Source organism: Callorhinus ursinus, unplaced genomic scaffold, assembly GCF_003265705.2.
Source record: "Callorhinus ursinus isolate GAN/ISIS: 27379988/994484 unplaced genomic scaffold, GSC_fseal_2.0 scaffold1, whole genome shotgun sequence".
Lineage (NCBI taxonomy): Eukaryota > Metazoa > Chordata > Mammalia > Carnivora > Otariidae > Callorhinus > Callorhinus ursinus.
The window spans coordinates 30,939,923-30,964,145 of NW_027397063.1; the positions used below are offsets into that span (position 1 = coordinate 30,939,923).

At 35.7% G+C, this 24,223-nt stretch overlaps 1 non-coding gene across 1 annotated transcript; it reads right to left on the minus strand.

Moving 5' to 3' along the window:
- Window positions 1-22,306: 22,306 nt before the first annotated feature.
- TRNAR-CCU (transfer RNA arginine (anticodon CCU)) lies at window positions 22,307-22,379 on the minus strand. The gene has a single exon. It is a non-coding gene; the product is annotated as a tRNA-Arg (tRNA).
- Between the last annotated feature and the right edge of the window lie 1,844 nt (window positions 22,380-24,223).

The window sequence follows — 24,223 nt, forward strand, 5'->3', positions numbered from 1 at the left end:
TGGGGTTCCTCTTTAGACTTTTAGAAACTCCTACTGTTTATTCTTAAGCTAGGAGAGATGACTGATGTATATATATACATCAGTAGCCTCTGATTTCCAGGCTTAACAGGAACTCACTTCTCCAGCCCCCCCAAACAAAAAGTAAGATCCAGGTTATTTATTTATTCCCACCAAACTGCATCTGATTAATCCCCCCTGGGGATTGTTTCCTGCCTGGTAGTATTCAGTATAAGCACACGTTTCCCACATCTGTGTAATATACATAAGCAGAGTCCTCGGGTCCAACAATTTCATTTCTCAGAATGCAGGAATACTTAAAAATCCAACAATTATGAATAACAACAAAATGATGACAACAATTCATCAACATGAACTGATCTAGTGCATCACATCCTGGCCTAGGAACTTAGCGGGATGTGATAGTTTTTGCTAGTTGTTAAGATAACAACCTCAAAAAGCTGAACAACGGGTTTTATGTCACTATTTTACCTGTAAGCTGCGATTCGGTGCAGTCCTACCACACAAATCTTTTTCACTTGGTTTTCAGGCTAATGAAGCAGCCCTACCTCAGCATCATTGAAAAGGGAAAGGCAGAAAAACCTCACATTTTAATGGGGACATATTTTCATGATTTAATAATCTCTGACATATAATCTGTTTTTTCCTAATGTTTTGGATTTGCTCCCTTAATGTGTTTAGGTTGCTCCTATAATCATCCTAGGAAAATTAATCCTTACCGCATATCAGTTTACCAACAGCTGGAAAAAATCCCCATTCATTCCTTCATCTCAAAGGAAGAACTTTTAGTGAGAAAAAAACATAGATATAATCTACTTAATCTTTTCCTGAAAGATCTATAGATGGTCTCACTTTATTAAGAATAACCACAACTCTCTATGGACACTTTTTATGTTTTTTCCAGATAAAATGCATTTTGAGAGATTTGAAGAAAGCAGAAAGGAAAATTCACCAATTAAAGAAACTATATTACTGTCCTGTCAAACTTCAAATAATGTGCCTGGTTTTTTGTTGTTGTTGTGCTTGAAGTTAGAAGGAATTTAGCAACTACAAACTTACCATTTTAAAGATTTTTTCTATTTGAGAAACTCCTTATTCTCTTTTGCTTTGATAGGTCTATCCAATTAGAAAAGTATATTCTTAGCATCAATGAATCTTATGTTTACCATTTACCTCCTAAGTTTGATTTGATGTCCTCTGAACTTTCCACATCTGCTTATAATAAGAAACTACATACAAGAATTTATTAAGACTCTAATCAATGTTTAAGAGAAATATTTTCTTTTCCTTCACATTCTATATTTTCTATTAAGATATTTGCTTTCTTAAAACACCATTGCTAAGAAATACACTGCTTATGGCCCACGGTGTTCCCAATGTCATTTGTAATCAACTGTCCCACAGTTGGCTCCTCACTTTACTCTCACATAATATAGAGCAAATATGGTAAATATTGTTCCTGAACACTTTGTCTTTTATTTCTCTATTATATTTTGTATGCTTATTGAGATTTCTTATCATCTGACTTTCAAGGAAAGTTCAAATTCTATTGAGAACTAAGGTAGTTGTAATGCTAGCCAAATGGTATCACCTACTCATTCACATACACACACACACACAGTGTATCATAATGGCTTAATTATCTAATTCTAGGGCGCCTGGGTGGTTCAGTTGGTTAAGCGACTGCCTTCGGCTCAGGTCATGGTCCTGGAGTCCCGGGATCGAGTCCCGCATCAGGTTCCCTGCTCAACGGGGAGTCTGCTTCTCCGTCGGACTCTCTTCCCTCTCGTGCTCTCTCTCTCTCTCAAATAAACAAATAAAATCTTTAAAAAAATTATCTAATTCTATTTTGTGAAATTATCAATCTAGGAATTACCTCTTATGAAATATTAGCAATCTGCTTATAATTCCTGCAGATGCTGAAGAAAACATAAAGGAGTGTTGGGACAATGTCCTCATCCACGAGGAGGTTAGAGTTCAACAACTATATGATATTCCGACAGAGAAAAGTTATTTCTTCCTCTTTCTCTTATTCCCTGCCAAGTTTTCTTCAACTGTTGAGTTTCTATGGCTTTTGTCCAAAGAGATTTTGCTACATAATCAGTGCAAAGCATCTTCTGAAGAGGATCAAAATAGATCCCTATGAGAACAGCTCCTGAACACACTGGTCAACAGTTTCTTGATTGCCCTCCCCTTCAGAGAAGAACACTTGAGGCAATATATGAAAAGGATTGCTGAACTCAAACTTAAGTAAAGGTGTCTCGTTGTTATCAACTTGATATTTGTTGTTATTTAATTGGATTGGCCATGAAAGGCTATCCTTCTAGAAACTTTCTAGTTTTTGTAGTAATTCATCTGATATCTGCCATAAGGTAAAAAAAAAAAAAAGCCTGCACATTTTTGAGTATGAAAATTAGTTAGAACACCTCTTCGGTCTTCCATAATGGCACTACTGGATTTGGCGAAAGGCAATCCTTTGTTCTGAGAGGCTGTCCTATGCATTATAGAATATTTATTTAAGATTTTATTATTTATCTGTCAGAGAGCACACACAAGCAGGGGGAGGGGCAGAGGCAGAGGGAGAAGCAGACTCCCCACTGAGCAAGGAGCCTGATGCGGGACTCAGTCCCAGGACCCTGGGATCATGACTTGAGCCAAATGCAGACTCTTAACTGACTGAGCCTCCACAGGGTCCCTGCATTACAGCATATTTAGCATCTCTGCCCCCAAGCAATAAATGCAAGTTGCTCCCCTCTCCCTGTGATTGTTACCACTAAAGCATCACAACTATTTTACTAAAGCCTCGTGGGAATGGAGGAGACATTACATACCCTGAGAATTGCTGTTATATTATATGATTTTTTCCATTAATATTAAAATGTAATACTGTATACATTATAAATTCCTATATTTGAAACATATATACAAAATTAAGCAGAGGATAGCTCCAGGAAAACATAAATTCCTAAATATTACTGTTAAAATGCTCAGATGTGGTCAAACTTGGATTCTGAGCTTCTGAAGCGAGGTATTCAAAGGCATGTTCACTTTAATAAAATGCCTTAGACGTTTCTAAGAAGTGAGAAATGAAAATAGTCATATGTCAAAATCCTTTTTAGTCAACAGCCTCACATAATTTCTCAAATTAGGACTATTTCAGTGTTCTGAAATCGTCACTAGAGCATCTTAGGGAAAACTTTGTTTTAACAGAAAAAAATATCCTTTGTCTTCTCTCCATTCTAATTGGAATAAATGAAGCGCAAACAAAACTTTCACACATAAGTCTCATTCTCAATGATGAATGCAATAAAAACTTCTTTGGCTGCTGACACCATCTCCTAACTGTGGTGTTCTGAACTGTCGTAAATACTTCTTTATACATTTTATTTCTAATAACCCACTAATCCTAATCAAGAGAATCAGTTCCTTTAAACACAGTTGAACATAAAGTAATAGATATTATGCGATTTAATCATACCACTCATGAAAGAACAATGACTTTGGACTAGAACTCATTGAACATGACATACATTTCTAACAGGTTTGTTTTTAGGTCTTACTGGTGATAGAATGCCATCTTGGATGGAAACAGAACTTTTGTGAAATTTAAAGATATCACTACTGTTAATTACAGTGAAACTTACCATTATGTCATAGAAAGAATAAAATTAGTTTGGCTAAATTCTTCACAGAGCCTCACTGTTTATACTATCTTAGTGTTTATTCTTTTTTTTTTTTTTGGTAATAGCAAATTGATTATTGAATGAGTCAAGGAATCAAAGTTAAACTGTCCAAGTTAGGATCATATATTTTCCTTTTTTATTATTTATGAAAGAGAGAAGCTGCATATGCTGCTTTCCTACTTTTCATGAATTTTGCCTTTTCTATTCAGGACTGTAATGAACCAAATTCTTGACTTTAGGAACTTTAACTTTTACTGTTTCCACTTTACTCACACTCCCTCTCTAGTGACCCCTACTCTTTCCTGCAAAATCGTATTTGGAAATTAATCAGATAAAGTTGCTCTCTCACTTGTGATATGACCTTGCCTTTTCTATTTCTCACGTGAGAGAGGAAAAATGAGAGATGGAAAATCTCCCCTAATACATTCCAAGTTTTATTATCCCCATTGCTTTCTTTTTCTGCTAGGATTAATTGATATTCACACTACCTTCATTCCATCCTCCATCCTCAGTCTCTGGAGATCAATGTGAGCCCTAGTAACAGACTGGCAGCAGGAGCCGTCAGTAGACAGATACCAGCTTGTCATTCTGCACATAAGCTTGAGTTAACCAAGGGTGGAAAATCTTTCCAAATATGTCTGAAAGTATGAAAAATGTGGTTCTTTCATGCTTGAATAACTGAAACATAGCCAAACTACTTCTATCAAACTTTGAAAGAATCAGACTGAGAATAGCATGATAAATTTTGACTCAAAAGTTAATTTATTCAAAAGGTTACAGAGCACTTGAAATCAAGGAATTTAAATAGGGAATGCCTCTTGAACATCTGGAGTATCCTTGCAAGAAAAGTGAAACTGATAAGGAAATATATGAGAAAGCAAAGAGATATCCAGTTAATTATAAATTCTGTTCAGATAGGTGGATATATGGAAATAAATTTCTCTTATCTTTTTGTACCTGTATCAGACTCACATTCCTCCAAAACTTCATTTTGAAATATGTCATCTGTGCAAATGTCCTTTCCAATTCCCTATTTGCTATAATTTCCCCAGTGTATTTATTAGGTGACATGAATAAAAACATTTTAAGTCCCTGTGGTGAGTTTTTAGAAATACTTTTTTTTACTCATTTTGATCTATTTTGAGGAAGATTGCCTATTTGTTTTCTCAGTAAACATTTTCATGCTCAGCTACCATTCGGGAAGAAGCAAGAGTTTATGGTTACGCTAATAATTCCAAATTTCAAAAAATTACAAAATCAGTATTGTATAATTTCATAGAGAAATCAAGTACCTTTACTAAATGCCATGCGCAAATACATGAAAATATTTCTATTTCCATTGATAGTGGAAAATATTTTTGGCTTTGCAACTTGTTATCTATTCCTTCATATGTTCCCATATGCTGAAACAATATGCATAATGAGCTGACTGGAAAGTAAAACAATCAATTTAACATTGCAAATAGGTGCCAAATAAATGGCTCTTGTTCAAAAAGTGAGTGAATTTCCAGACCTCAAATCCTGACGTTAGATACTTACACAGGATAAGTGGGGTCTTGGGAAAAATCCAAATGCTGAGGTTGTATTATTCCTTCACCTCTTGTTTCCTTCTCATTGCAAAATAGACTCAAATTCATAATGCAAACACATACTTGACATTCTAGTTTTATATCGCGATAAACTGTCCAAAATTTGTAGTGAAATGCTTTTTAACATAAAAGAATGAATAGAAATATAGACACAAAGAGTAAACTTGTTTATGCCTCAGGCTTAGTTTGATGTCTGAAACATGTGTGAAGTACTCAAGAGCCTTGTAAATTTGTTACCTCCACCTCATAAATTCCATCTCCCTGTCCTCCAAGAAAAATGTATTATAATGATCCTCATTGTTAGCCAGTTACCATTTTGATGGTTAAAGTGTTAAATAAATGATTAGTGCTAAAGTTAGAAGAACTCTATAATACAGATATTTTCTTATTCTATTTGAGATACACTGGAATTTTTCTTTCCAAGAAAAGTTCAACATGCCTTGCCTTCATCTATGTGTTTACTTCATTTTCAGTAACTGAGTACCATTGCTTTCTAGAGAAATCTCACATTTCAGAACAGCAGTGTGTCTAGTATGGACCTCAAGTGTAAGATTTACAATAACTTCTGGACAAAGAGGTAATCAATTGTTAGCGAATGTTGTCTTTCTAGTTAAAATTAAAATGTATTAGCATAACAATATATTTAAGATAGTCAGATTTAAATTAGAGATTGCTTTTATTTCAATTTCACTTTCCCATTTTTATTTCTATTATAGGGGCACTGACATTTTGTTTTTGTTTTGTTTTGTTTTGTTTTCGCTAATGAAAACATCAACCGTGATAACTGAATGTACCATAAATGTTATGACCATGTTGTCTGAATTTCTATATTCTTTCTATATTCTTTGGGTCTGTAGCTACTGTTGAATAACCACATACCTGTTGTTAAGTTAGTTTTTAATAGTCAATATTACCAATAACACTGAACATACATGTACACAAATTCTGCTGTGAATTTCTAAGAAAAATTATTGAATTAAAGCATGTTAACAATGTCCCAAAAGTTGTACCAATTATCCTGCCATCAACTAGCTTATCACCAGACATTATCACTCTTTAAAGATATTAATTTTAAAATGGATTGGGGAAATGGTAGTTCATTTTTTTACAGTGTTGTTCAGAGAAATCTAAACCTTTTTGTCACTTAAAAACAAAAAGGACAACAAAATGCCAAAATACTTCTAATTTCTCTAATTTAAATGAATGATTTCTTGAATTTCCTTTATTTAAATAAATATTTAATTTTCACTTTAATATCTGCTTCAAAGAAGTGTTTTCCAGTGTAGTTATTCAGTAAACCCTGTGCCACAGGTTAATAAAAGTTAAAGATTACACAGCTTATGGGGGTATAGAAATATAAGGTTATCAAATACATCTTATTTTGTGGCTTATCTATTTATTTATGCATTCAGTTATAATGTATTGAGTAACCTCTATGCCCCTAAAGGTAAGACCCTATGTGCAATGGCTTCTACAGTTTACACTAGAAGAATCCCTATGTCCCCAAGAGTAAAATTCAAAGAATGGTAGACTCCCTTAAGTGGAAGGATCTTTGCCTCTGCTTATATATTCAAGTTATAAAATTGGCAGCTGATGGATTGTTGCTATCACTCTCATAATTTGCTTTTATACAGAAGGCAACTGGGAAGTAATGAAGTGAAACAACACCAAGCAGGGTTATACGGCACGCTGCAGAAAGCTGGGGCACGAACGGGACGCCTTGACTTCTGATCTGATGTCCTTTCTGTTACGGAACTCATAGCACAGTAGCTAAGAGCCTGATTCCTCTGTGGGTTCATTCGAATACTTTGATATGCTAAAGTGTCACTTTATAGGGCATATAAAAAAGATGCCTGCACGGCCGGCCTTTAGACCCTGACTTTGTGGGCATGCTTACACTGTGCTTATTTGGCCAATAGATGGCACACTTACTGCTTATAGTTGTTTGACGGTCCGGTTACCTACAGAAAGGCTCCATTTATGAGGACTAAACAAGCTGTACTTTAAGACAGGACAATGTAAATTTCTTCACTTGTTGTTTAAAAAAGTCAATCACCTATCAATGATTATAGCAATATGTTATAAGTCAAATAAATATTTGTGCCAACTAGGAAGTGAAATTTCCTTCTGAATGCGCTCTACATATGCATATGCTCTATTCATATCTTCTATATTCCTCTAGAGAGAAAATGCTAATATAACAGCATGTACAACACAGTTATGAATATTTGATCTTTTACAACATACCTTTTCCTGTTACTTCTAGCTTTATCTCTGGGCCTACTTTGACACTACTCTGCTATACGTTTTTAAACCAAAGAATAATCTGTTAATAATAAGGTGATTAGAATTTACTCCTCAATGTAACATGTATTCTAATCTACTTTCTCAACTTTCCTGATATAACTAAATCAACTGTATTATATAGCTATTTCATAATTTACTGTCCACTTTTTTTTTTAAACATCCATTTAGGAGAATTTTGTATTCTAGACTGAAATTATTTTAATTTTTAAAACTCTACTGCTTGAACTTTTGTTATGAATTAGAAAACAAAATTGCCAAATAACAGGCAAATATTAGATAATTTCAGAGAAACACTCTAACTTTGTCAAATAGACCAAAGCAATCGGAATGATGCATACAATGATGCAATGTACACAGGTGCCAGTAATTCCCAGGTTTGATCAGAAGCATTTTTTTCAGGCGTTCTGATATCACATACAAAGTCACTTCATATTAGTAGTTCATGTGCACTGTTTAGTGGCGTGATAAACTGAATTCATTCATCCCTAAAAACTAAATCATTAGCCTACAGTTTCCGGAAAGGCAGAAAAAGCGCTCTTAAAATACAAAACCATCCCTCACCCTTTAACATTTTGAATGAAACTATACAGCAATTCTCGGGGCTTATGATCATTTTTAGCACTTGGCTCCCTGATTTCTCCTTTGCTGCTTCCGTTACCATTCTTGGGAATTCAATGTGGATCCAACATCTTTGCTCTCTTCAGCATCTAAAGTTATTCCCTCCTGGATCTTGTCTTCATCGCTATCAATCCTACCTCAAAAATCTGCATTTTAATGATGCCATTTCACTACCATATTAAAACTTTCTTGTTTACTTACTGAAGTAATTATATGCTAGCCGAGTTTCAAACTTTCATAGGCCCCTGATAGTTGCCTCTACTTTTCCACTCTCCAAATCTATCTTTTTCTTTGCCTTCCTCCACACCCCTGTCCTTACTGCCTTCTTTACCCAACTGCGATTCCAGAGATTCCTTAGATGACTACACAGCACTATGACCCAGGGCTTGCTAAGGCTCTGTCCTCCTCTCCCTCTGACCCACTTGCTGGCACACCCCCAACCGTGGCTCAATTCAACTATTCACCGACCCGTCTCTTCAGCTGTATAAGGCTGGAGGAAAAAATTCTCTCAGCTGTGTGGACTGATCTCACTTTAAATACGTGTTTACAAATCTCAAATGAACACCCAGCACCCATAACAATTCCATTACACTTCCCCAAGCTCTTAAGGTCCTATTTCACACATTTTCTTCTGTCTCCAGACACTTACACCACTCTCTCTCACTCTACACTGAAGATACTGTATCAAATGTCATTGAAAATAATTTGCTACCGTAAGAGCGGATCATATCTTCCTCAACCAAATTCACTCATTTATCTTTGCCTATATTCAAATAGTCTTCCTCCTTCTGCTACAAAGGAAGAAATGTCTGCTGTGACCTAAGCCCAACTTCTTCCTAGGTAGTCTGAAGAACACTTTCAGTCTCACCCATTTATTGGCTTTGCTTTTTATAATTACATGTACAGTTAGCCCCCTTTTCTCTGCATCATCAGATTTTTCTCATGCTTACATTACTCCCAACAGCAAAACAAACTACAACCAAAAAGCCTATCACTCCATCTTAAAAGAAAAAAGAAAAAAACAAAAAACTACTCACATTCCCCACTATCCACGAGCTTCTGTTCCTGTCCTCTGCTCCCTTTCTAGTTTAAACACCTATGATTTGTCTGTAGTTATGGAGCCTGCTCTCTCGTCTTCAGTCCTCTCCTCAACCCAGTGTTAAATGGGTTTCAATCACCTCTCCGGTTTATTGAAATTGTTTACTAATGTCTATGGAAATCTCCATGTTGCAAGATCTAATCTTAATAAACCCTTGACATAGCTGCCTATTCCCTCCTTGACAGACCTTCACTCTAACTTTCAGTGACACCATTTTGCCTGATTAGCTTTTTAACTTGCTGGCCACATCTCAGGTGTCTTTGCTGGGTTAAAATGCTGGATTTCTCTAGGCTTCTCTTAATACATTTTTTTTTTCTTTTCTGCTTATAATTTCCCTTTGTAGAATATCCAGCCCTAGGTCTTGAAATATAGTTGCATGTTATCTCTGTCTCCACCTACTCTTTGGACCTCCCTACTTGTATGTCCTACTGTCTACTGTATATCTCTGCACGTATATTTGATACACAAACTTCAAAACTACATCATACAGGAGTTTGAATCTTCTTCCCCTCTCCGAGTCAGAGGTATTTCTCTCAACGGCCACCTTTGAAGGGCTTACCCTTGGTCCCTCTGTTTTCCCCACACCCTCCATCCAGTACATCATTTCCATTGACATTGCCTCCAAAATATATCTTGGCTCTTTCTACTCTTTTTTTTTTTTAACTTATTTGAGAGAGAGAGAGCAGAGGTAGTGAGAGAGAGCAGGAACAGGGAGGAAAGGGAGAAGCAGGCTTCCCGCTGAGCAAAGAGCCCGATTCGGGACTCGATCCCAGGACCCTGGGATCATGACCTGCGCCAAAAACGCAGATGCTTAACCAACTGAGCCACCCAGGCACCCTCTTTCTACTTTTTACAGCTAAAACTCTAATTCAAGTCATCACTGCTCACCTGATTTGAAGAGTGGGCAAAACAAACCTTTAAAAGTCTAAAACATATCATTTCATTCCATAGCTCAAAACTCCTCCAATTTTCCCACTGAAAGTAAAAGGCCCTATAAGACCTGCATCCTGCTTGCTTCTCCCACTACATCGCTAACGTTCCTCCTCTTTTGCATTATGCTTTAGCCACAACGGCCTTTCTAACATCACTTGTATATGCTGAAAGCAGCCCTACCTTGGAAACTTTGAACTCTTTCTGGATGAGTTTTCTTCAGTGTTTTAAATGTCTCCTCACCACATAGGTTTAGCTGAAATGTCACAAGATAGCTAAATTATCTCCCATGAAGTTTCTATTTCCTCCTTAAACATACTAGTTATATATTTCTTCATCTGCCTATTGACTGTCTCTCCAGTGTAATGTGAACTACATGGGGGACAGGAACTCAGTCTCCCCGATCACCAACACATCCAGAATGCCTGGAGGGACGCCTGGGTGGCTCAGTTGGTTAAGCGTCTGCCTTCGGCTCAGGTCATGATCCCAGGACCCTGGGATCAAGTCCCACATCGGGCTCCTTGCTCAGCAAGGGGGCTGCTTCTCCCTCTGCCTGCCTCTGTCTCTCTGATAAATAAAAAAAATCTTAAAAAAAAAAAAAAAATATATATATATATATATATATTTAAAAAGAATGCCTGGAACAAAATTGTTGATATGATAGTCTCTTAAAAAATATAGATAAAAATTAAAAGGTAAGTTTTAAACATGAGTGCTCCATCATGCTATCAAATTAGTTTCATTAATATTTTTTCTTTCTTTCTTTCTTTCTTTCTTTCTTTCTTTCTTTCTTTCTTTCTTTCTTTCTTTCTCTCTCTCTCTCTCTCTCTCTTTCTTAAGTACACTCTACCCAACATTTGGCTTGAACTCACAACCCTAAGATTAAGAGTCACATGCTCTACTGACTGATACACTTAGTTTTATTCATAATCTTAATAGCAGAGATTTGGTCCCATGAATATCACATTTCTCTTAAACTTTTTAAGTATTATATTAGTTTGTTAGTGCTGGCATAACAAAGTACCTCATACTGAGCAGCTTAAACAACAAAAATTTATCTTCTAAGAGTTCTGGAGGCTAGGAGTCCATTACCAGGTGTCGACAGCTTTGGTTTCTTCTGAAGCATCTCCCCTTGGCTTTACTGTTTCAGTAAATATTCCTGTAACATAGGTACACTTCACATGGTCATTTATTTACTGAACTGATTTTTAAACTCTAGAATTGCAATCTACTGTTAAAGATTATAAATGAGATGCAACCTTTGTATAGCATCATAAATTAAAGCAGTGAATTTAGCAGACATTCATTTCATAGGAGACGGAAAGCTGAGAAAGACTTCCTAGTCTAGAAAATGAATTAATGCTCCGGAGCTGCTACAACTTTAAAATTAATAATACTTTCAAATATAGGCATCTCCCCTTGGCATCTCCAGTGGCCACCTTCCCCCTGTGCCTTCACATAGTCTTCCCTCTGCACATGTCCATGTCCAAATTGTTTCCTCTTATAGGAACACCAAGCATATTGGATAAGAGCTCTTCCTAATGACCTCATTTTAACTTAATTACCTCTTTAAAAACCTTATCTCCGATGCAGTCACATTCTGAGGTACTAATAGATAGGACTTCGACATCTAAATTTTGGGGGGACACAAGTCAGCCCATAATAGATACCTATTGAGGAAAAGGCAGATCTGTGTTCTAATCTAGCTTCCCCAACTTTTCAAACCTTGTAGAAGTTACTTAATCATAATAATTCTGTTTCTTTATCATTAAGGTGGTAACTAATAAAAACCACCTCAAAGGATTATTTTTAACATTAAAGGAAAAAATTAAGAGACTATAATATGTGCTTGTCACACAAGAAAAAAATTAATCATAATGTGCTTGTCACACAGGTGATCATTTTATATTACAAATTAGTACGTTCCCATGTCCTTGTTTTATGTTTCCCTATCATAAAGTGTGTGTGTGTGTGTGTGTGTATTTCCCCATTATCTTCTAATAACGTAACTGTAAATTCTCTCCATATGAAGATTAAAGGTAGAGTAAGTAGTGCAATTAATTATGCAGAACATTTGCTCAGTGTGCAACCACTCTGTCCTGGACACCAAGAGTCCCGCTCACAGGCTACAAAATCCCTCTAGGCCGCAGTACTCTCTGTTAACAAATACAGGGTAGCCTGTTTTGAATTGGCAGTCACGTTGGAATGAGCAAGAGGGAACTATCATTGAGAATCTCTTGTGTTTCTTTTAACCTGAGGGATGTTAGAAATGGGCAAAATATGGTCTCTGAACCTAAAGAGTAAATAATCCAGTTCAGGGGTGGGAAAGCTTTTTGTCTGTAAAGGGCCAGATAGTAAATATTTGAGGCTTTGCAGCCCATACGGTCTCTGCTTCTAACTACTCAACACTGAAGTCCTAATGTGAAAGCAGTCATGAACAATACATAAACAAGGGTGACTGTGTTCCAATGCATATTTATTTATGGAAACTGAAATTTGAATTTCATCTAATTTTCATGTGCTGTGATATATTTATTTTTCTTCCTTTGGCTGTTTTTGATGACTTTAAAATCATTTTGTAGCCTGTGGGCCTACAGAAGACAGGTAGTAGGCCTCCTTTGGCCTGCTGTCCAAAGTTTGTCAACCCCTGATCTAGTTTAAAAAATGAGAAAATACTTAGGAAATATTTTGTGACTTGCACATGAAATCGGGTGGTATATTTTACGGCATAAACTTTATGTGATTTCGATGGCCTCATGCTCTTAATGTGAATATTAATTATTTTATAAAAGTGTCAGAATGGGGCGTAATGGATTCTTCTACCCCCACCCCTTAGAAGATAACTGTGTGATTAGTTAGGACTATCATTAGATCTTTACTCCTGTGTTCATACCAGGCTAGTCTCTCACTCCCAGCTTGGATAGTTGGGTTTACTGCATGTTATGGGAACCTGGAAAATGGCAATTCTCAGAGTCAATTTCTTTCTGGCAATCATTCAAGAATCCCAAGTGTAAGCCATTTCTTGTCCCAGGGGAGGAGAAACTAAGTATTCAAACCTAGAGAGGAAGAGGAGTGGGTGAAGTACAGTTCTCACTGTTGAGGAGATAAATCTCTGAACCCATAGCCCATCTGAGAGGTGAGATGCCAATAAATCTCTATGGGTAACAGCAACTGTGAAAGACATCCATAACCGTTGTCTGAGACACCTTCCTACTTTCATTCATCTGGCTTGCCAAGACCTCACAATGCTGGCGTTGAGGCACATGGCATCCTAAGTAGTATAAATGTTTAGACAAGTGGACACCACCATGAGGCCATGAAAGGTAGCAATTACATCAGATTAGAATCATTTCTAGTAGGAAGGGTACCTGGGTTAAAGGAATGTCCAAGTAGGTAGATTTATACAATAATTGAGAAACTCCACAAACCTGGTCTATTTTACAGCCTAAAAATACTTTAAACTGCTAAAGCAGAAGTGTTTGACTTTTATTAATGAAAAGTGACATTCACAGAAATTAGAAGTTACTTTTACGCAGGAAAAGTCCTATATTTGAAAGTATTATCAATTTTAAAGTTGTAGCAGCTCCGGAGCATTAATTCATTTTCTAGACTAGGAAGTCTTTCTCAGTTTTCCATCTCCTATGAAATGAATGTCTGCTAAATTCACTGCTCTAATTTATAATGCTATACAAAGGTTGCATCTCATCTATAATCTTTAACAGTAGACTGCAATTCTAGAGTTTAAAAATCAGTTCAGTAAATAAATGACCGTGTGAAGTGTACCTATATTACAGGAATATTTACTTTAACTCTTTAATTCATACTTATCCTCACATGCCATACAATAAATGATGTCATTTAATATTTGGTCTCTTTAAGAAGTTTTCTATACTTTTTTAAAAAATGATGTTATACTTAATTGTGTAAACTAACTCAGATCTTCTTTGAAATAAACAAAAAGTATACTAATACAAATAAGAACATAAATTTAATTTTGTTCTTCCATGCCCCTGATCTATAATGCCAGATATGAATATATAGGGAAAGACACATATCCTGTAACAATGGTAATGTAATCATTCCAAAAACCAAAGTTAAAATGCACATGAATTTCCTGTTTAACAAATTTGCAGGCAAAACCCTTTTTCTACCCAAATGTCTTCTATTTGAATATAAGTTTTCTTTTCATCCCTGTACCATAATTGCCTTTGCACACAGCAGAATGGCTAATGCCATCACTTGTTTTACATTTGTTTTGCTTCCTGCTGTTGAATGAACAATCAGTGTTTACAGATTAGCAGCAGTTGTAGTCTTCTGACTTTTACTCCTTTCAAACTGGCGAATGAGAAGCATTTTATATTTGTTGCTCTGGCATTTTTGGAGTAGCTAGGACATTCACAGTGCAAACCACTGTTATTCATACTGTTATAATTCCTTTGCAGTTAAGTCATTACGAGCAATCATAGCAGGCTTGTAGTACAATACCTTATATGGGAATGTCATGTGAGATGCCCAGAGCTACACAAAAAATAAAGGCCAACTTGTCTGGCTGAGGAGGGATTTATTACAAGCCCCCTGGCAGAGGGACCTTTTTGGAAAGTATTATATGCTTCTGCGGGGCGGATCATATGAACCTGAAATGCAGCAGGTGTCCTGAGCCTCAAAGGAAAGGTGCCATGAGCATCAAACCACACAGCGTTTCTTTTAGAATTTATCACAATCCCAGTTGCATTTCCTCTATACACAAAACTTTAACAGAAATTACTTCGATAATTAAAATATTAACCAAAATAGCACAGATCAGCAAAACCACGAAGACACTGTGGGACATTTAGTTAACCCCACTTCCCTACTTACCTCCCTGCTTAGAAACAAACTGGAAAGACAAGTTCACTTTCTTGTCTATGGACCTATCTCTCCAAGTGCCTGTAATCTGCTCTGACATACTTAGAATTATTCCAAAAGTACACGTGGAATGAGGGCCTGAAGTTATCAATCCCGAGAGTCTCAGGAATTTAATTTATGCTACCCTGGGGCAGTTTAACACCTGGCCCTGCCTCAGATATAAACCCCATGTCAAGAGAGAATTTGGAATTTTTAAAGTAGTCCCAACAAGGAAAACACTATAGGGAAAGACAGCAAATGCGGAAGTTCTAGAACTATTTCTTGAACCATCTAATGAAGTCACTTATCTTTTTCTCTGTGTGTGTGTGTTACTGTTTTAATTAAAATGAAAATAATAATACTCTATCCAAGTGTGTGCTAAGGCAATAAATTATTAAAAACTAGCATTTCTATAACATCTTATTGCTAACAAATCTAACAATACATTTGACCCTCACACCTACGTGATGAGATATGGTGAGAATGGATATAAGTGAGAAAACAAAGCATGAGAGATTTAGTGAATTGGTTAATTCCAAGAAAAATATACAAAAATATCACAGCTAGATGTTCTTACTAAATAGTTGCTATTTCTTTCTTTCTTTCTCTTCCTTCCTTCCTTCCTTCCTTCCTTCCTTCCTTCCTTCCTTCCTTCCTTTCTTTCTTTCTTTCTTTCTTTCTTTCTTTCTTTCTTTTTCTTTCTTTCTTTCTTTCTTTCTTTCTTTCCTTCTTTCTTTCCTTTTTAGATTTTCTTTTTAAGTAATCCCTACACCCAACATGGGGTTTGAACTCATAACCTTGAGATCAAGAGTCATATGCAACACCGAGTGAGCCAGCCAGGCATCCCAAGCCCTACTCTTTTTAATACACTTACCGTACAATATGAAATATTTAAATTATTTCAGATGGGAAACTCCTTGTCTCAGTGCAACTTGAAAGGTCTAAATGAGAAATAACATTTTCTGAATGCTCTTAATTGCACGATTGGCAAGGATTTCAGAGCGCATCCTCCAAACTGCTGGTTCTACAAAACGAACCAGCAAATTCTGTAGACTTTTTGCAGAACTGAAAGGCAACAGGTAACTTCTACACCCTGTGGTAGATGCCTGATTTTTGACTCAGATCATGTTAAAATCTCTGAATTAACTGAATAAACATGAAAGTAAACACCCAATAATGTTGACAAGAATTGAAGCAAAGATCCCAACTACAATCAATTGTAAGCACAGTCTAATATGTTTTAATCTTCTGCTGCATTTCTGTTCTGCGGTACACAAAATAATGACCTCTCAAAGATGTCCATACCCCAATCCCCAGAACCTGTGAATGTTACTTTACATAGCAAGGGGGACTTTCCATATGCTATTAAAATTAAAGATCTTGAGATGGGAACATCATTCTGAATCATCCTGGTTGGCCCAATCTAATCATGAGTACATAAAAGCTTTCCAAACTGGGTCAAAGATAGAGATGTGACAATGAAAGAAGGGACAGAGAGATAAAGTTCCTAGCTTTTAAAATGGAGGAAGAGGGCCATGAGCTAAGGAACACAGGTGAGCTATAGAAGCTGGAAAAGAGAAGGAAATGGATTTTCCCCTAGAGTTTCTAGAAAGAACACAGCCTGCTCACCTCTTGATTTTAGCACAGTGAAAAACCTTTGTTGAACTTCTGAGCGACAAAACTAAGTTTTATTTTAGTTCACTACATTTATCGGAACTGGTTACAGCTCAATAACTACCTTTAATATAGGCTCTATTTCTAAACCTTTGACTTTACTGGTTTGAATCTATGTGATGTTCCAAGTTACATTTTGTTACTTTGAGCAGCATTCACACATTTGCATCAGAAAAATAACATAAGAAGTACATGGTAGACATGTAGAAAAACATCACAATAGGGCTGTAAACACTTATCATTGATTTAAACTGACTTTATCCTTTTAATTGTTTTTTTGACTGATTTTTTTTATGCCATCTTTGCTGAAGTTGTCCTTTCATGGGTGATTTTTATATCATGTCTTTTCTAAACCTGAAAAAATTAATTAATGAGTGTTTTATTCATTTGATGACTACCATTGGGTTGATGATTAATTTTTTTCATTGAAATGGATGAATATATTTTTTGAACAAGCAATGATTTTGACGTATAAGTGTACTAATTCTATAGAAGTACCAAGGTTGATTATCCCTCACAATAACATGATATAAAGACATGTGGAATAGTATAGCTGGCTACTTGGTCATTTTATTTGAGTTAAATCTGCCTTCTCTTGTATAATGGACTGCTGGTTTTAAATTCTACAAAAGTAGTGCCTCTCATATGAGGATTTTGATAAAGATTTACTTGTCATCTGTCGTTTCTGTCTGAATTTTTGATGGATTATACTTGAATAACACTTGAGAAGTATATTGAAGATCACCAATGAAATGGGAGGCCATGGTTACATTTATAGTTAATGTTGTGTGTCGCATTTATGGAGGATTTTCTATCTGCACATGTGGTTGACTTGGCTGGCTCACTGGTTATATATAGTTCTTGATCCATTTCAATCCTGTTTCAACACTGTAATGAAGTGAACTTAAATATCTTATATGCCACATTTTCAGTAATACATACAAACACATTAAAGGGTTTGTTCCAGGACATTGAAATACCACTCATATTCCTTTTGCTTACTCCTTACACTGATGAAATTCAAAAACGTGTGGATTAATCAACTTCTCCTGGCAAATTTATATGGATTTAGAAAACTATCATTTAATAAATTATTCTTTTTTTCAAACTAGAAATTCTATGGTATAGCCATAGCCTCAATTTAGAGATAGTTCAGTTATTCCTTTTGTGTTTTAAGAACTAAAAAAAAAATTATTTGCAGTTCACCTAAAGTGCTCTTACTTTGGGGAATTATTTCATGGTAAGTAAATTAACAAGGACATTTATAAATTAGGATGTCAATGAATTAATGGACGCTGAGAAATGTGCCACCTTCTAAACTGCAATAATGAAATTGACTAGTTAGAGAAGCCTATCTCTAAAAGATGAAGGGCTTGGAAGAGAAAGCAAATGAATATGAGAAGGATGTTTTAGCAAACACAGTTGAGTCTTTTTTCACTGACAAGACCCCTTGAGGTTTTCCTGCCCTAATCCCATACATAGAGAAAATCACGGTCCAACGATGTTGAACCTAGAGTATCCAGAAATCCTGGGTAAACAATGTTGGCATTAAATATTTGTGGTGGCTGGCTTTTTACAAATAACCAAGTGAATAATACATTCAGAGTTAATCAAGACTTGAATGAGAATGAACCATTATAAGAGCTTGACATTGAAACTGATTTAAATGACTTCTAATGGGCAATTCACTGAGCAAAGCATGCATTTAGTATACTTTTTAAAGATGCTTTCTCAGAGGAAAACTTATTAAAATCTATATTGATGATCATGATAATGATATAAGTAATTAGAAACATTTACATTTGTATATTGAATTGTCTAGGATCACATACCAGTTAATCTAAATCTGTTGTCTGTTCTCTCTCAGCTACAATAAAACAAAATTAGACTATTTTATCTTACTATCTAGTATCAATACACTTGATAGCTTGGCATGTCTATTTCTACCATGAGAATATTCCAAAGGTAGATCAAAATACTTTCTTGAACTACATTGTGTAAACTTAACTCTGGTTATTTTTTCATGTTCTAGAGTCCAAGAATATGTACTTATATTGCAACACTAATTTTTAAATGTAATGTGTTACAAGTAATTAGTTCACAGCTTACCTCATATTAGTTTTATTTTATTCTTGCTGTTGTGAGATTTCAAAGAAAGCACAACCAGTTTTCTCAATCTATTGTCTATTATGCCCCCTTGAGATTATAAAATGCTCATGCTCCTACTGCCTTCAAAGACAGTGGTAGGCCAAATTCCATCTCCATTTCCTGTATTTTTTTTTAAGTAAGCTCTATGTCCAATATGGGGCTCAAACTCAGAACCCCAAAATCAAGAGTTGCATGCTCTACTGAGACAGCCAGGCAACCCTCCACTCTCCTGCTTTTATTCATCACTAAATATGCTCCCAACTGCCACAGAGCTATTTTCAAGCTTTAATTTTTCCATAGTTGAATTTCCAAAATAAATATTTTGTAAATATAAAATTACAATATTAAACCACACATACATATGCTGTCTGTAATCTCTTGATGGAATTTGTAAAGTGGTCTACTCCTACCAGCACTAACACTTGCCACTATTAGTGGTAGCTAACTCACATTTCTCATGCTCTTACCTGTGTCAAATTATGTATAAACTTTACATGTATTTGTTTATCTGTTTTGTAGATGGAGACTAAAATGTTTAGAGTGTTGAGTATTGTACCCAAGAGTCAACTTGGAATTCATGGGGCCATATTCCAGTTTGGGACTCTAATATTTATTACCACCCTAAGATAACCCTGCAAACAATACAAAGTGGCTCTCCATGTCCCTCAGAGATGGCCTGTCCATGTACACTGATCTTCAATATCCGCTGCGATCTGGCCCCTTTACTATTCTAGCCTCATACCCTACTATGCCCTAACCATGTTACCTTGTTCACTACACTCCAGTCATGCTGGCCTTCATGCTGTTCCTTGAACACAATAGGCATTATCCTGCCTTTTTACTGGTTGTCCTTTCTACTTGGAATATACTTTCCATAGATACTAACATGGTGAATGCCCTTAGCCTCTCCTCTAAATCTGTGATCAAATATAACCTTCTTTGTGATGCTAAAAAAATGCTATTTAAAATTGCAAACTTCCGCCACCACCTCCAAGTCCACCACCCCCAGCTCTCCCAATACCCCCTCCCTTATTCTTTCTCATTCGTAGCACTTATCACTATAAAATTTTTAAAATTTACTTTCTAAAAGCCACATTGCTAGGGTTAGTATCCAAAATATATAAAGAACTTACACAACTCCATACCAAAAACACAAATAGTCCAATTTAAAAATGCGCAGAAGACACGAACAGACATTTCTCCAAAGAAGACATACAGATGGTCAACAGACACATGAAAAGATGCTTGACATTATCCATCACCAGGGAAATGCAAATCAAAATAACAATATCACCTCACACCTGTCAGAATGGCTAAAATCAAAAACTCAAGAAACAAGTGTTTCCAACGATGTGGAGAAAAAGGAACCCTCATGCACTGTTGGTGGGAATGCAAACTGATGTGGAAAACAGTACGGAGGCTCTTCAAAAAATTGAAAATAGAACTACCCTACAATCCAGTAGGGTACTACTGGGTATGTACACAAAGAATACGAAAACATTAATTCGAAGGGATATATACACCCCTATGCTTATTGCAGCATTATTTATAAGGGCCAAACTATGGCAGGAGCCCAAATATCCACTGAAAGATGAATGGATAAAGATGCAGGATGTGTGTATGTGTCTCTGTGTATGAGTATACATATATGCGGAATATCATTCAGCCATAAAAAAAGAGTGAGATCTTACCATTTGCAACAATATGGATGGATCTAGAAAGTATAATGCTAAGCGAAATAAGGCAGTCAGAGAAAGACAATTATTTATGATTTCACTTGTATGTGGAATTTAAGAAACAAAACAAATGAACAAAGGAAACAAAGGGAGGACAGAGACATATGGGTGGTTCAGTTGGTTAAGCATCTGCCTTGGGCTCAGGTCATGCTCTCAGGGTCCTGGGATCGAGCCCTGTGTCAGGCTCCCTGCTCAGTGATGAGTCTGCTTCTCCTTCTCCCTCTGACCTGCCCCCTGCTCATGCTATCTCTCTCTTTCTCAAATAAATAAATAAAATCTTAAAAAAAAAAAAGACAAACCAAAAAAAACAGACTCTTAACTATAAAGAACAAACAGATGTTACCAGAGGGGAGGTGAGTAGGGGAATGGGTTAAATAGGTGATGGGGATTAGGAGTGCACTTGTCTTAATGAGCACTGAGTAATGTACAGAATTATTGGATCATTATATTGTACACCTAAAACTAATATAGCACTGTATGTTAACTATACTGGAATTAAAATAAATTTAAATAATAAAAGAAAAACCCCAAAATAAAAAAAAAAAACACCCACATTGCTCTACTAGGGTGTGAAGTCCACAAGCTTAACTTTCTGGTGGTTTTTTGTTGTTGTTGTTGTTCACTTATATATACCAAATGCCTAAGGTACATAATGAGCACTCAGTAAATGTTTGTTGAATGAACAAGTAAATGAATAATGATCTCTGCCTCTTTGCTCCACATACTTTATTTCCTCTAATATAATCAAAAGCTTTACAGCATTAATTTATACTATGTTTTCTAATGTTTCCATGCAAGATTTTCACAGGTTCATTTTTTGTCATCATTTCATTTAGGAATCATTAGATACAGTGATATCTAATTTTTTTTAAGATTTTTGTTTATTTATTTGTCAGAGAGCAAGAGAGAGAACACAAGCAGGGAGAACAGCAGAGGCAGAGGGAGAAGCAGGCTCCCTGCTGAGCAGAGTGGCTGATGCGGAACTCGATCTCAGGACCCTGAGATCATGACCTGAGCCAAAGGCAGATGCTTAACTGACTGAGCCAACCAGGTGTCCCTAATATCATCTAAGTTTATGCTGAAAGTAAGAATGGTAGTTGGAGTTTCTGCATTAATCTTTTGTGAGCGAGGATATTGTAAATTTTGCCTTGTTTTTTTTTAAGTCAAATGTCATTTATATAAGGAGGATTAAAACAGAATTTATAGATTGTACCAGTATTATGGAAAACAAACCTGCTTGCACTACTCTACAGTCACAGATCGAATCTAACCATAGTCAGTTGTTCAGTGTATATGACAACTTCAAGAAGAATCTGCCAAAAGTGTTAAAGGAATCCTGCAAAAAATTCAAATACTATAGTAAACCATATAAGGAGAGTATAGAATGGACTATGCTTATCCGTCACAAATAAACAAACTCAAAGCTTCCATTTTTCTAAAGATAGCAACCATTTCCCATGTGAGCCGTAGTATTTTAGTATAAGGTTATTTGGGACCATGTAGAGTTTATCTTACCTACTGACACCAAAAAATATGATATACTTCTCTGAATTCTATTTAACTCATTGTTAGTAAATCATTGGAAGGTTTTGTTTTTGTTTTTTTTTAAAGTAATCTCTACATCCAACATGGGGCTTGAACCTACAACCCTGAGATCAGGAGTCACATGCTCTACCAGCTGAGCCAGCTAGGCTCCATCATTTGAGATCATACTGCCATGTAGAGAATCCCTTTTAATTCTGAGTACATTAGTTCCTATCAATGTTGTTATTTTTCCTGAGTTGAGTTCATTCATATTTTTTAAGATTGTTTTCATTACTTAGTATTGCATTTCTTATAATGGTAATAGATGTTTATTAGTTTTTTCATCATCCAGCTTCTGACCCATTTTTAAGAGTGGGATATTGAGTCCCCACACTCAAATTTGAAGATGTTAAAAAAATGGTCATTTGACTTTCCTGATGTGAAGATACAGGCACATGATCTAGATTTTACCCAGAAATCTCTATCCCAGACTGTGACCATGAAGCAATAACAAGGATATTCAGGTGTCACATAGAATCCTGCTTGGTAAAGAGAAGCAGAGTTGGCAGGAGCAGTAGCTACATTGATTCCAAAAGCAGTAATAGTAACAGAGGAAGCACCAGAGTCTGGAGTTGGTAAGGGAAGCAATGTTTGAGTGTCCAGAGCCTGGTAGCAGTGACTGGCATTATCAACAATCTCTGAAAGATGGATAAATAACCTTCAGCCTTGTTCTCTGACCCTCACCAAAATTTTTAGAGCCACTCCATGCCCTCTCAATAGCTTGTTTTTGTTTTTTTAGTTTAAATCAAATTGAATCGGTTTCTGTTTTTTGATTCTAAAAATCTAGTCTGCTATACTAATAAATGTGCATTTTAAGTATAATCATTAATATTTAACAGTGATTGATTCATGTTTCTATGTACTAAAATGTTTATAGGCTGTATTTATGTCCTCCCTAAGATTATAAGCACGTTCTATCCAACGATTTTGTTACTTACTTAATATTTAGACATAACTTGGTAAAATTAACTGAGTAAAGCAATGTACAAAAGATGTAATGTGTGATTAGCAGTCTTAATGTATCATCAATATTACTACGGAGCAAACCCAATCTTCATACAGTTTTATAAACACACAAATGTGTAGGGAAATCAGAATTTAATTCTCAAAAGTGTGATCACTCTTTAATGGTGTTGACAGCTAACTTTTATTGTCTTCAAATATCAAATCTTTGAAATAATGGAGAGGGAATTCAACTGGGACTCAGGAAATATTATTTTCAATATTATCACTGTTATCATTACCATAAACCAACGTCCTCCTTTGAGGAAAAGACTTAGAATTATTAATGTATAAATTTCCCATGAAGTATCCATCAACAAATTGGTCTTGATTTACAGTGTTGAAACAGTTTCTAACTTAAAGTAAAAATATATGAAGCACATATTGTAAAATATTAATATTTGTCAATCTACTTTGTTGAGTGTTACATGGAAATCTGCTGTATTAATCTATAAATTTTGTTTGTAATAATTTATGTTGAAAATGTTAAAATATTTTAAAATAAATTGAATAAAAGAACTCATATAACTCAACACCAAAAAAACAAATAATCCAATTAAAAACTGGGCAGAGGACCTAAATAGAGGTTTTTCCAAAGAAAATATTCAGATGGCCAATAGGCATATTTAAAAATGCTCAATATCACTCATCATCAGGGAAATGTAAATCAAAACTGCAATGGGACAACCCTTAACACCTGTCAGAACAGCTAGTATCAAAAACAAGAAATAACAAGTGGAGAAAAGGGAACCCTCATTTACTGTTGGTGGAAATCTAATCTGGTACCACCTCTATGGAAAACAGTATGGAGGTTTCTCAAAAAATTAAAAGCAGAAATACCATACAATTCCATAATTCTACTTCTGGGTAGTTACCCAGAGGGAAAAAATACTAATTTGAAAAGATATATGCACCCCTATGTTCAATGCAACATTATTTGCAATAGCCAAG